The 13,925-nt window shown below is 43.5% G+C and overlaps 1 protein-coding gene across 6 annotated transcripts in view; it reads left to right on the forward strand.

The window, feature by feature from the left end:
* The window catches only part of MAPRE2 (microtubule associated protein RP/EB family member 2), a 157,157-nt gene that overhangs the window by 13,824 nt on the left and 129,408 nt on the right, over positions 1-13,925 (forward strand). Inside the window, exon 2 of one of the 6 annotated variants that reach the window (XM_065582097.1) lies at positions 6,737-6,910. The exons of the other annotated variants lie outside the window; for them this stretch is intronic. The gene's annotated coding sequence lies outside the window, so the exon portion shown is untranslated. The remainder of the gene's footprint in view (positions 1-6,736; positions 6,911-13,925) is intronic. 6 annotated transcript variants of the gene reach the window in all.

The following is a 13,925-nucleotide window of genomic DNA, read 5'->3' on the forward strand; positions in this document are numbered from 1 at the left end:
AAAGTATGCAGGGACTGGCCCATGTGACTCCAGACTCCATGTTGCTGTAATCTTCCACAGTAAGAACAAAGAGGTGATCTTACACCTGGAAAAGACTATATAAGGCTGATGCCTGATCTCCATCTTGTCTTCAATCCTGCTTCTTACCTCTGGAGGAACTTTGCTACAAGCTGAAGCTTTGAACAAAGGACTGAGGACCCATCCCAGCGGGGGATGTATTCCAGAGACTTGATTTGAACCTGCAGTTTATTCCATCGCTGCTGCAAGCCTGAACCAAGAACTTTGCCATTACTGTATGTAATTGATTCCATTTAACCAATTCTAACTCTCATCTCTATCTTTTTCCTTTTATGAATAAACCTTTAGATTTTAGATTCTAAAGGATCGGCAACAGCGTGATTTGTGGGTGAGATCTGATTTGTATATTGACCTGGGTCTGGGGCTTGGTCCTTTGGGATCAGGAGAACCTTTTTCTTTTACTGGGGTATTGGTTTTCATAACCATTTGTCCCCATAACGAGTGGTACTGGTGGTAATACTGGGAAACTGGAGTATCTAAGGAGATTGCTTGTGAGACTTGCAGTTAGCCAGTGGGGTGAGACTGGAGTCCTCTTAGTCTGGCTGGTGGTTTGCCTTAGAGGTGGAAAAAACCCCAGCCTTGGGCTGTAACTGCCCTATTTGAGCAATTTGTCCTGAGTTGGCACTCTCAGTTGGGTTCCGCCAGAACCGCATTGTCACAGTGGCGTAGTCGGCAGGATCCACAGAACCAGGTCAATTAAGCTTTGGGTCAGAACCCCACGCTATCCAAATTTGAATTTTGGGATTGAGAGTTTTGTTGGTTAAAGAGCTGCTGCAATGGCTGAGCAAAGAGCATATGAGGGACTTGGGAAAAAAGCCCTGGAAAATTTGTGTTCAGAAAAGAGGATAAGCTTTAGAAAGAAAGCTACAAAGGAAGAATTGAGAAATCTGCTAATAGCCAGTGATCAGGGGGCAAGAGCACAGCCCTTACCTGAGGCTGCAGAAGATGCAGAAAAAATTAGGATGCAAAGGGTGACAAGTCAACTGCAATTTGAGCATGAACAGAAGCTGGCAGATCTTCGATTGCTGGAGAAGCACAAAATAGCAGAGTTAGAAAGAGAGAGAGAGAAAGAGGCTGCTGAGAGAGAGAAAGAGGCTGATCAAAGAAAGAAGGAGGCTGAAGAGAGAGCCCGTAAGGGGCGTCTAGAGCTGCTCGCTGCTGAGCAGGAGACTCACAGGATGGAACAGGAGACTCACAAGATGGAACAGGAGACGGCCAGACTTCAGCTCCAAGTAATGGAAGAGCGGAGAAAGTCATCCCCACCTGGTACTCCACTTCCCCCCCGCCATGAGAAAAACTGGGAAAGGATGTGTCCCATTTACAATGATACTGAGGATATAGAGGAGTTTTTGTCTACCTTTGAACGCCTCTGCAATCTGTACCAGATCCCTGAGGGTCAGCGAATGCCTGTCCTGCTAACCAGACTGACTGGAAAAGCCAGGGAGGTGTTTAATGACTTGGGGGAACAAGAAGCGTTAAATTATGAGCGGTTTAAGGATTCTGTGTTAAGGCGATTCAAGGTTACTCCTGAATCTTACAGAGTTAAGTTTAGAGAGTTTAAAATGCCTAAGGATTGTACTTTTGTAGAATGTGCTCATAAGCTGATGGGTTTTGTTAAAAAGTGGGTTATGGGAGCCAAGGTTCATGGGAGTTTTGAAAAACTGCTGGATTTAATAACTTTGGAACAGTTCTTAGACATTGTGCCTGACAACGTGAGAGCAGCTGTGTGTGACAGGGACCCTGAGTCAGTCCTACGGGCAGCAGAGATTGCCGATGCCCATACCCAAAACAGGGCTCGAGAAGGGTGTAAAACCCCGGGGAAAACTGATCACCAGTCTCCCCAGTTCAAGAGGAGGGAAGGATTTAAAAATAAACCTGACTCTTCTAAAGGAGTTCAAGGGGGCCCGGAGGGTAGGAACTCGCATCCCCAGCAGGTTACATGCTATCGCTGTGGTATGCTGGGCCACATGAGACCAGACTGCCCGACACTGAAGGGCAGCCCAAAACCAGCAACCCCAAATGCCACGGCCAATGCTAACCCTGTTGTTGTAAACTCACAGGCAAGCCACACAGAGCCCAGCATTGGTGCCCTGTGTGCAAATGCTGTTTCTGTTGTCTCTGAAGGATTTGACCTTAAAACTCACATTAAAGCTAAATATGGGGGAAATAATGCAGAGTTTATTAGCAGTGCAGAAGTGAATGGAGTGAGGTGTATGGCATGGAGGGACACCGCAGCAGATATTACTCTGGTTAAAGCAAGTCTTGTCAGGAAGGAAGATTATTTGCCAGGCGAAGATGTAACTGTTGTAGCCTTATCTAAGTATTTTGTCAGGGTGCCTTTGGCTAAAATCCACCTGAAATGGAAGGGATTGGAGGGCACCATGGTTGTGGGAGTAAAAGACATAATCCCTAAGGATATTATGATTGGAAATGATATTAAAGCTATGGTCAGTCAAGTTAATACAAACCAGGCACAAGAGAGGATTGATCCTAAGGTTGTGCCTATGGAGGGTTTCTCCAAAAGTTTGTCTTTGGAAAGTAGCTGTTTGGCTGTGAATGAAGTTTCTGAATGTCTATCTAATGTCTCAGAAGTAAATCTGGAATTAGATCAAGCGAAGGGAGAGGAGAACAAGGAGATTTTGGATGAGCCTAGGCAGTCTTGTGAGCTGATGGCTTTATCTAGTCAGCAGTTTGGGAAGGCAAGGAGAGTGGAAGATGAGTGCCCCTATACCTTATCTGTTTCCTGTGCGAAGAACAATGACAGTGAAGGAAATGTGCCTGTGTCTGTCAGGGGTGTTAACTTGCCTATGGAGGAAGCTACCCCAGTCTCCAAGCAGTTGTCTGTGAACAGCCCGGTGTGCTGGGACAAGGGAAATGAAATCCCAAACAGTATGTCTAGTAAAGGAAAATGCGTCTCCAACTCTTTTTTGTCTGTGGAGCAGACAGAAGGTGCCTTTCGGCCTGTGATGGTTGAGAGTAATTTAGTTGTCTCAGAGTTGGTTCTGGATTCAACCAAAGCCCAGGAAGGGAATGGTCCTGTAACTAGGTTGCATCCAGTTAGTGGCTTAGCAAAATCCCAGAGACCAAACAGTTCTGGTGCTTGTATTTTGCCTGTTGCTCATGTGTGGTTGGAGAAGGGTGTAACAACTCTGTCTGATCAGGGTGATACCCTAGCCAGGGCACAAGGAGAGCAGAAAGGTAATTTGGTTGTGTTACCTACGGACAGTTTAACAACTTGTAGCAAAAAGGAAAAAATTCCTAAGCTTGTGTGTGGCAAAGAGAAGGGAAGTATTTCTAACCTTTTATCTAGGAAGTCTATGGGTTCGCCTGAAAGGGGATTGTGTAGAGATCTGCCTGATGGGCCAAAGGTGATCCTGAATGTAAGTAAGACCCAGACAGAGTCTGTTGTTGCTCAGGAAAGTGTGCCTTTAGAGCAAGCCCTAGGTGAAGAGGGTAAGGGCAGAATTTCTGGAGAAAGGAATCCTCATGGTACTCGGTGCAAGCAGTTCCCTGCAATTGAAGGGTGTGAGAGTGATTTAATCAAGGAAGTTTCAGTTCCTAGCAGCCAAAAATTGTCTGTTGTGAAGGGATCCACTAACGTTCCTTGTAAAAGATCCAGTGTGGGTAGCTTTGAGAAGGTCTCAGAGGAAGTAAAAGTTGTTAAGGGATTGAGGCATCCCTATAACCAAGTGGCTGTGTGGGGCCAACTTGTTGGGGAGACAATGGTGTTGGAACAGGAATGTCTCCTTTCTGATTCTTTAAATGAGCAGTTTGTGCTTCAGGGTTTGAGGACAGATTTGGTTACTGATGTGTCAGAGCAGAGCAGTTTTATGGCTAAATGCTTGAGGATGCGGGGGAGAGGAAGCAAACTCTCACCCGCAGACTTTTTGGATTTGTGTGGTATCTCTTTAAGACAGAGTCCAGCCTTGGAGATGATAGCAGTTACGAATATGAAAACTGGTGGACTGGCTCTGGTCTGGGGTAGTGCAAATTACTTGCCTGGCTGGGAAAGGAAGGACTTGCTAATAGCTGTTAGCACAGAGGGCCCACCCCATCAGCCAGTGAATTCTGTTAAGCAAGAGAAATCAGGGTTTGATCCTGCAGGACAAGGAGGAAAGAGAAAACTGAATTTTGCAAAGGGAAGCCACAGGTTAACCCTAAAATGCCCAAACTCCAATGGTATTGAGCCAAAGGGGTGGCATGACAAACATGACTGTAGATGGACACTTGCAATGAACTTGTTGTTATTGCTAAATTTTGTAATTAATGTGTTGCTATTGCCACAAACGGTAAAAATGTACAATGTGCCTAATCTTTTGGAGAATTCATTGAACATGTTAAAAGGAATACATGAAAACACACGTTATGTTAAAAGGCCTTGTTACACTGGGGTTTCACAGGCAATGCATATAAACAATATGGGAACTTTTCACAGGGGAGAGGACATTCCAGACCTAATGTGCTGTATGAAAAGGAAGACTGAGGCACACTACCATATTGCTTTCATGGCTAAATGCCAAGATTCCTGGACTATGAAGAACATTAATATCTGCATTTATTCGATGTTAATTGGGTTCCAAACATTGGCCCGAGCTTGTATGGATAAAGTAGCAGTTTTCTTTAGCTCTTGGCAAGATCACATGGCACATACAGGAACCATGCTGCCAGAGCAGATCCAATCCACTATTGTTCTAACTAAGTGTTACCTTGAGTTTGTAAAGAGGTTCAATCATGTTATTGAACATGACTTTGATGAACCATTTCTGTTATACACTGGTATGGCTTCTAACCCAATACTAGCTGTAGTGAGACAGAACCCAGGATGGGGAGCTCTTGGGATGCAGTCAGTGATGTTTGTGTCATCCCTTCCTGCATCAATTTTGCGTTGGGGGTGTGACGTTATTGACATAAACTGGGACCGTATAGATCATTGTTGCAACCAAGGTCCTGTAGTGGCACCCAAATCTTGTATAAAGGAGGTCAAATGGGGTGTCTAGGACAAGGTTATGGTTTACTGGTTATGATTATGCTGTCTAGATGTGTGTATCAGTTTTGTAGTTGAAGTTATGAATATTGGCTCTATACTGTCTGTATGGCAAACTTATGCTATGCTTCTGGGTGACATCCCAGACAAGCTGAGATTAGCTCTGCCTAGCCTGCTTGATGGCCCATTAAGGACCATCAGCTATACAATGGACCCATTGAGAGAAGGCAGATACGCCTTGTACCTCAGCAAAGTATGCAGGGACTGGCCCATGTGACTCCAGACTCCATGTTGCTGTAATCTTCCACAGTAAGAACAAAGAGGTGATCTTACACCTGGAAAAGACTATATAAGGCTGATGCCTGATCTCCATCTTGTCTTCAATCCTGCTTCTTACCTCTGGAGGAACTTTGCTACAAGCTGAAGCTTTGAACAAAGGACTGAGGACCCATCCCAGCGGGGGATGTATTCCAGAGACTTGATTTGAACCTGCAGTTTATTCCATCGCTGCTGCAAGCCTGAACCAAGAACTTTGCCATTACTGTATGTAATTGATTCCATTTAACCAATTCTAACTCTCATCTCTATCTTTTTCCTTTTATGAATAAACCTTTAGATTTTAGATTCTAAAGGATCGGCAACAGCGTGATTTGTGGGTGAGATCTGATTTGTATATTGACCTGGGTCTGGGGCTTGGTCCTTTGGGATCAGGAGAACCTTTTTCTTTTACTGGGGTATTGGTTTTCATAACCATTTGTCCCCATAACGAGTGGTACTGGTGGTAATACTGGGAAACTGGAGTATCTAAGGAGATTGCTTGTGAGACTTGCAGTTAGCCAGTGGGGTGAGACTGGAGTCCTCTTAGTCTGGCTGGTGGTTTGCCTTAGAGGTGGAAAAAACCCCAGCCTTGGGCTGTAACTGCCCTATTTGAGCAATTTGTCCTGAGTTGGCACTCTCAGTTGGGTTCCGCCAGAACCGCATTGTCACATAAACAATTTATTTCTTTGACTGAGATCAAGTGCTGTAAGAGGCTGCTAATGGAAATGGGAGTCTGTGTGGGTGGAAAAGGGGCTGCTTGTGAGCTCTTTGGTACTTTGCTCTACCTGTCTTACAGTAATTTGGTGACTCAGCTGCTTCTGAATTGAGCTGTGGTACTATTCTACCCTCTCCTGATACAGCCACCTGTAAAACAAAACTATTTCTGTGTATTGTGCAATGGTCTTTTTGCCTTGTTTAGAGTGCTCCATAATACAAAGTACATTTTTTGTTGTATGTAAAACTTGACTGGGATATTACATGGTAGTTAGTGGGTAGTCGAGCCCTCTAAATGTTGTATCAGGCAGGGGTGCTGGAACAGTGGAGACCTGGGGCCCAGGGCTCCCCCACTTTTTACTGGCTGTAAGGGTGAGCAATGGGGGTTGGGGGCGGAGAGGAGTGAGCAGGGGGGGTGGCCTTTCGGGAGAAGGGGCAGGGCCACAGTTTAGGCACCTGTGGACCCCCCACTTTTAGGATGCTTCCGCTGCTCCTGGCATAGGGTAAAATGCCGATGGTTGCTTGCAAGGGTAGGATGAATGGACAGGCACCCCCCCACGACCACTGTTTCCCAGTTATACACTTAGTTGTCAGGGTATCCCATGTAACCCTCATGCTCACACCACTTCTTCCTACACACAGATCTTGGCAAACAACTCTGACTTCAGCTTCTTGTAGCTGCTAAAACTTTCCACACATTGCAAGAGTTATGTGCTCTGTTCCTGTCCTTCTCCCAGTCCCTGACTTTACCTGTATCTGCCAGTGAAAAATGCTCCTACCCGGCTCTGAATTGCAAAATTTTCCTGCAATCTCCACGTAAGTACCCTCAACTCGACCTCCTCTAGCTGATAAATCCTTCTATCTCCCCCCATCAGTGACAAGCACTACTAAACCCCACTGACTAGTACCCCAACCATCGCCCCAGCTTCCAAACCTTCCTGCAACTTCCAGTGACGAGCAACGTTTCCTCCTAAGATGACAGAACCTGGCCAAAAAGCATCTTTCCTCATCCTAGCTAGAAAACATTTTGACTCGCTCCCAGAACAAGTCTCTGGGCTTCAGTTGCAGAGCCCCTTATGCGGCTCAGCTACCAGAACCAACCCTCTCCTAGATGCCAAAGCCTTCTGCTGTGCACCATGACAAAAGGGAAGGGATGACTTGATTAGTTTGTAAGTAGCAGTATAAGGGGCTATTCAGTCTAGCAGATGAAGGTCTAATGAGCCAGTGGCTGAAAGCTAAAGCGAACCAAATTCAGTCTGGAAGTAAGATGCAACTTTTTAATAATTAGTATAATTAACCAGTGGAACAATTTACCAAGGGTTGTGGTGTTATGCTATACAAAGCACACAGAATCTTTTCAGGGGAAAAAGGCAAATACGCCACATTTATTGAAAATACAACAGTTTGCATATGCTTTTCAGTCATACACACACACCGAGTCCTGCCAGTTGATGTTTATAGTTACCAGTCTGTTGTAGCTCGAGTCAATCTAATGGCCAGTTAGATTGAGCACGAACGTGGAGCTGGACTTTGTCGGTCGCGATCCGATGCTCCGAGGCTTTGCAGGACTGAACCCAGAGTTCCATGGCAAAACACCCCAGCTTTATAGTTATAAATTCCCATTTGAGTCCATGCATTTTGCAATATCATCCTGTAATCATTAGTCCTTAAATGGTGTTAATCTTGGGGTTTTCTGCTGTTATCATTTGATGGTTATTGTCGGGCTTTCCATCGTTATCTTCTATTTGTCGTCACACCTTCGGGGGTGCCTGCCTCACCTCTGAGGTCATCAATGCTGCTAACATGTTTAACATCGGATACAATGGATGTTTTCTGATTGTCTCCTGGTTTTTCCAAGTCTCTCACTTTTTCTTGACCATCTGGACATTTGTGATGACTTTCACACCTTATCTTTTCCTGATGCATGCATTCCTCATTCACACATACAGTCTCTTACAGAAACCTTCAAAGGTATACAGACAACATTTTATATTCAGCAGAATACATTGTAAATCAAGCCTTGCTAAATCTTATAACTAAAACAATTCACATTGGGGCTTCAGGCCCTCAACGTTCCTCTAATCTCCTTAACATAGACACAATACTAGATCCCGTCTCTTACTTTCTAAATCTTAAAACAAAGAAATGTATATTTAACTAGAGTGCCTAATTTGTAATACATATAGGAAACCATAGTAGACATTATAACTTATCCTAAACAAAAGGGTGACCATAATCAGTCATAAGGATTGTTCTGGTCTGTCATTACTTTGTGCTATTCAAAAAGGGTGGCTGGCAGGATGAAATCAAATCATACATTAATTCTCATAGTACAATTATAAAATCCTGCTCCTACAGTGGTGGTTTCTTTATTACTGGTAATTTTTAAATCAAGACTGGTTGCTTTTCCAAAATATATGTTCTAGTTCAAACAGGAATTATTTTGGAGAAGCCCTGTGACCTGTGCTTTACAGAAGGTCAGAATAGATGATCACATTGGTCTCTTCTGGCTTTATAATCTAGGGGTGTCTCCACTCTTCAGGCTGGGGCTATAATTCCCAGTTTAAGGGAGACATACCTGCATTCATCAAGCTAGTGTGCTAGAAACAAAGTGTAGCTGTGGTGGCACCAGCAGTGGGAGGGGCTAGCTGCCTGAGTATGTGTCTTGAGTCTCAAACAGACACAAGCTTGGGACAGCTAACCCCTCCCACTGTTCCCGTCACTGTAACTACACTCTTGTTTTTAGCAAACTAGAATGGGTATGTCTCCTCAAGATGGGAATTATGTGCCCCAGCCCGAAGTGTGAATCTATGAATATTTAGAAATGTCTTGGCTTTTTCTAGAAAAGTTTGGTCACACTACTGGTATTCCATTGCCCACCATTACATAGAATATTTATACCACAAGTACTTTTGGAAGAAAAGTTAACAAGCATATTTGCCCCACTAACATTTGCAGTGGGTTTGCTTGTAGTGTGCTCTTTTTTAAATAGGTGGCAGGCTCTAAGACTAATAATTTTTTTTTCCATTTGTGAGTTGCTGCTTTGGAAGAAGTAGAAGTAGTTTTTGTATTTCTTTGTCAGTCATTACCCTGGTTTGTATAATTCTGAAATCTATATTGTAAGCATTTTAGCAAATAGAACTGTCTTTTACTTTTTTTTGCTATGTTCCTAGCATATTATTGGGTATTAGAAAGATAAACAGAAGGGCTTTTTAAATGGTGGTTGGTTATCCATGAAGATAGGATAGCCATTTTCAAAGTGTAGATAGACCTGTGAATTGGTGTAGTTAGTTCTAAAGGTCGTAAGTCCTCTTTACAAACTCACATGCTGTGGTTTGGTGGCATTGACTGGCAGGTTTTTAGTTGGTGTAGATTTGAGAAAACAAGTGGATTTGAGAAAACAAGCACATTTCTTGACTGCAATAATTGAACTAACACATTTGTCTGGCTATGCTGGAAGGACAGGAGACACTGGATGTGGTTTGATTAGGCCACAACTTTATTCCTAAATGCCTGGGAGTACCTGATGGATAGAATTGTACAGTGATGATAATTTCATAGTCATTTATATATACCCCGGGGGTAGGGGAGACTGCTGTCAGCCCTCCCTCTTTACCCATCCTAGTCCTGCTGCTGGGACCTTCCCACCCCTCCCCCCAATGAGAGTTAAGGGGGAGCTATAAAGGAGCAGGGGGTTGACTCCCTGTTATACCAGTCATAGGAACCCTGACTCCCCTGTTTCTGTGTCCTTAAAAAATACCTCCTTTAAATCCTCTACCAATCCATTTTATCTGATCACCCTGTCCCTTTCCTATGTAGCACATGCCCTGGACAGCCACCCTGTGCTTACGTAATGAGTGGCAACATCATAGCCTACCCCCATTTCATGTTTGCCCCTACTAAGCCCCCAACTTTCTGTGGAGAAGGCAGGGAAAAAACCTCACCTCACCTGGGCCAATCTGTCAGTGAGGGCGAAAATTCCTTCCAAACCCCCCTCCCTTAAAGGAGTGACTATTGTAATGCCTTCAGCAGATCATGACAAACCTGGGAGGGAGGGTGCTGCTCTGCATGGGCCAGGTAAAAGGGCTTTTCCTGCACTAGCATGGACCTAAATAATCTCCCCTCTTCTCTGGTCACCCCTGGGGGGGATGGGTCAGCATCCCCACACTGACGGGTATGAAGCTGCTGCAGCATGTCACTCTGTCTCTCTAGCCCTTAAAAGGGAACACACCTTTTCCAGCAAGCCAGACAACAGCCCCCTCCGTACAGTGAGGTCATTATCCACCTTACTGATGCTGCGTGTTTTTTCTTTTTTCTTTTTTCAACTATACCATCATTAAACTTGTAGTGTGTTTATCTTCAATTATGTGGACAGTATTGTCCCCTACCATCAATATTAATATATGTGACTTATTCTGAGGGCTGATGCACAATGTTGTAATAATAAAATGTCAATACCTGAGAAGGTAGAGTATCAGTCTAATAGCATAACAATCCCATGCAGATGAGCTCTGTTGGCTTTTTTCTTATACCAGCTGTCTTGATACTCTTGGGCAATGCAGTTAGGTTGTTTGTGGGCATTTTTAATTGCATGGTATTTGATTTTAGTCAGTGCTTAGATGGCTTCCAATACATGCTCTGTAAATTCATATAAGACTAAATTTTCAACAGTGACAAGTTAATTTGGGGTGCCTCTGTTTTGGGATGCTCAGGTTGATCTTCAAGTGGAGTGCCCCAGGGATCAGTCCCAGGGCCGGTTTTGTTCAACATCGTAATTAATGATCTGGATGATGGGATGGATTGCACCCTCAGTACGTTCGCAGATGACACTAAGCTGGGGGAGAGATACATATACTGAAGAGTACGGATAGGGTCCAGAGTGACCTAGACAAATCTGAGGATTGGGCCAAAAGAAATCTGAGGTTCAACAAGAACAAGTGCAGAGTCCTGCATTAGGACGGAAGAATCCCATGCACCGCTACAGGCTGGGGACCGACTAGCTAAGCGGCAGTTCTGCAGAAAAGGACCTGGGGATTACAGTGGATGAGAAGCTGGATGTGAGTCAACAGTATGCACTTGTTGCCAAGAAGGCTAACAGCATTTTGGGCTGTATTAGGAGCATTGGCAGCAGATCGAGGGAAGTGATTATTCCCCTCTATTTGGCACCGGTGAGGCCACATCTGGAGTATTGCGGGCAGTTTTGGGTCCCCCACTACAGAAAGGATGTGGACAAAATGGAGGGAGTCCAGCAGAGGGCAACAAAAATTATTAGGGGGCTGGGGCACATGACTTACGAGGAGAGGCTGAGGGAACCGGGCTTATTTTGTCTGCAGAAGAGAAGAGTGAGGAGGGATTTGATAGCAGCCTTCAACTACCTGAAGTGGGGTTCCAAAGAGGTCTAACTATAAAAGCTTGTCTATCTTTTTCAAAACCTTGTATGCCTTGTCACCTTTAGGGTGCATGTTTTGTGAAATGTGTGTATATTTATATATAATATATTTTTTGGAAAATATATTTATATAATATGTACACAACTTTAATGTTTGAATGATTTGTTCTCATGCAGGATGCTAAAAAGCCTCCAAGGTAATTATAGGAAAGCCCAAGAGAACTGTTTTGTTTGCTAAGTAATAAATGTGAAAAAAAATAGCCAGGACAACTTAGATTACAGTAATTTATTGCATATGCACTATCAAAGGACAACAATGAAATGTGAAAGAATGACCTTGCAATCTGGACTATCCCCAATAAATCACATTGCATACTAATATTTACCCTGCTCTTCACATTAAAATAATGTTTTAATAATATATATTAATAAAATAATAATAATTGCTATCAGAATATCCAAGCAAGGACAGCTGGCTTTAGTGTTTTTGGATGGACCCTCAAGCCATTTTTTCTCTTTCTCTCCTCCTCCCCCCATTTCATTGAAGGAGATTTCTGTCCGTCATGATCACATTGCTGTGTTCAGGGCCAATCTGTAGATTTTAGAAAAGGTTATTGAGAGTTTCTGGGGCTAGACCCCAAGTTTATTTGACTCATGTTTCTGAAGTGTGTGTTAATACTTCTCCTACCAAAGCCCCCAGCTGCAGAAATGGAGCCCAGCTGCTTTAGCTGGAGTCCATGCATTGTTGACAATGGTTAAAACAATTCTGAGGGACAACTGCCCAAATAAACTGGAGGTCTGGAGTATGCCAGGTCCTTAGCGCAGGAGGGCTTTGTGTGCATTCTGGTGAACTTCATCTCTAAAGTGTCTCACATTGTCACAACCATTTTTGAATTAAGGAAATTGAGACACTCATTAAATGATTTGACTAAGCTCACAGTGGAAGCCAGTGTTAGAACTGAGATTAGAACACAGGAGTACCATGCTCTCATTTCTGTATTTAGTCCACTAGATCACACTGCCTCGCATGCTATTTAGGAGCCTCTCCTTGTGGACAAAGTCACTAACATTAATATGTAGCGTAGGAGCTAGCTCAGCTACCTGAAGCTTCAGGGGGGAGCTTGCATCACCCTAGTGCCTTTGGTGGAAACCTGGGTGTTTTTTTCCATCTCTCTCATTGACTGCACTGATCTGCATTCCTCAAAGCAATCAAGAGATTTGTTGGCATCAGCACAAGGGACTCTTCATATGCTGTGATCTTCTGGGGGGAAAGTAGTGGTGAAATTCTAACCCTTATGAATGTTTTACATTTGTTTTTACATTTTCAACCCTGTCTTCCTAAGGCAGAGGACTAGAAATTTAGCTCAATATTTTCCAATGAGAGCGCAGTCTAAATCCACATTTCCACACCTAAATAAAGTAGCCTCATATTCAGAAGTGCTGAGCTGACTTCAATGGGAGCTGCAAGTGTGCAGCACCTCTGAAAACTTGGCTGCTTAGTTGCGTGCTTAAATGTAGGCACCCAAGCTGAAAAATAATGATTCTCCTTTTTAATGAAATCTAAGGTCCTTCAAATTTCTAGGTCCCGAAATCAAGGAAACTTCACAGATCCTAATGCCAGCTCTAGATTCAAGCTTGAGCAAAGCTTACTTCATATCACTGAACTCTCCTAAAATAATAGCTTTTTCCATGTGCTTCAAACCAGCTGTGTATGAAGCATATAAGGGTCCTATCACTGTGCTACTATTACACCTACAACTTGCATGAGGAGGGTGTTCTTGCATTTCCCTGGTCACATCATTGGACCAGTCATTCTATTGGAGAGGCTTTTACTTTATGATGTGCTCTCACTTCAGAGTCCTGTGTATCTAACCAAAGACACCTCAAGAACAGCAACAGAAAAACTAAGGAGACATTCTTATTCTCCCTGAAGTGTTTGAGACAGTCATAGAAATTTATGGAGATTGATGCCAGATTAACATGTCAGCCAACCTCCCCTGTCTCTTGTGTTGTTGCAGACTGGCACTAGAATTGGGATTTTTTTAAACTTTAATTCTGGTGGCAGTATCTTTTTTTTCCCCATCTCCTAGCCATGCAAATAAGCCACTATTCCTATCACAAAGCAGAATCCTTAAGTTCAGCCTTGTAGCATCTTATGGAAAGCAGATGTCAGCACTGTTAAACAAGGCTATAAGAATATTTAGTACCACTCTGAATATCACTGGATAAAAATTTCTAAAAATGGGTATGCCAGCCAGTCACCCAGCTCTGTTGAAATGTTGCTTAACCAGAGACACCTATGAAGAGTATTTGTCAAAAATTTGAAGGCCACATTAGTGAAAGGTTGTGACTAGTATCACATGTACAACCTTAATATTTAGAATGATGTATCAGCTCTGTTGCAGTAAAACTCTTCATTGTGGTTCAGGGGCTACAAGTGAC

The sequence above is a fragment of the Chrysemys picta genome, chromosome 2 (assembly GCF_011386835.1).
Source record: "Chrysemys picta bellii isolate R12L10 chromosome 2, ASM1138683v2, whole genome shotgun sequence".
Taxonomy (NCBI): domain Eukaryota; kingdom Metazoa; phylum Chordata; order Testudines; family Emydidae; genus Chrysemys; species Chrysemys picta.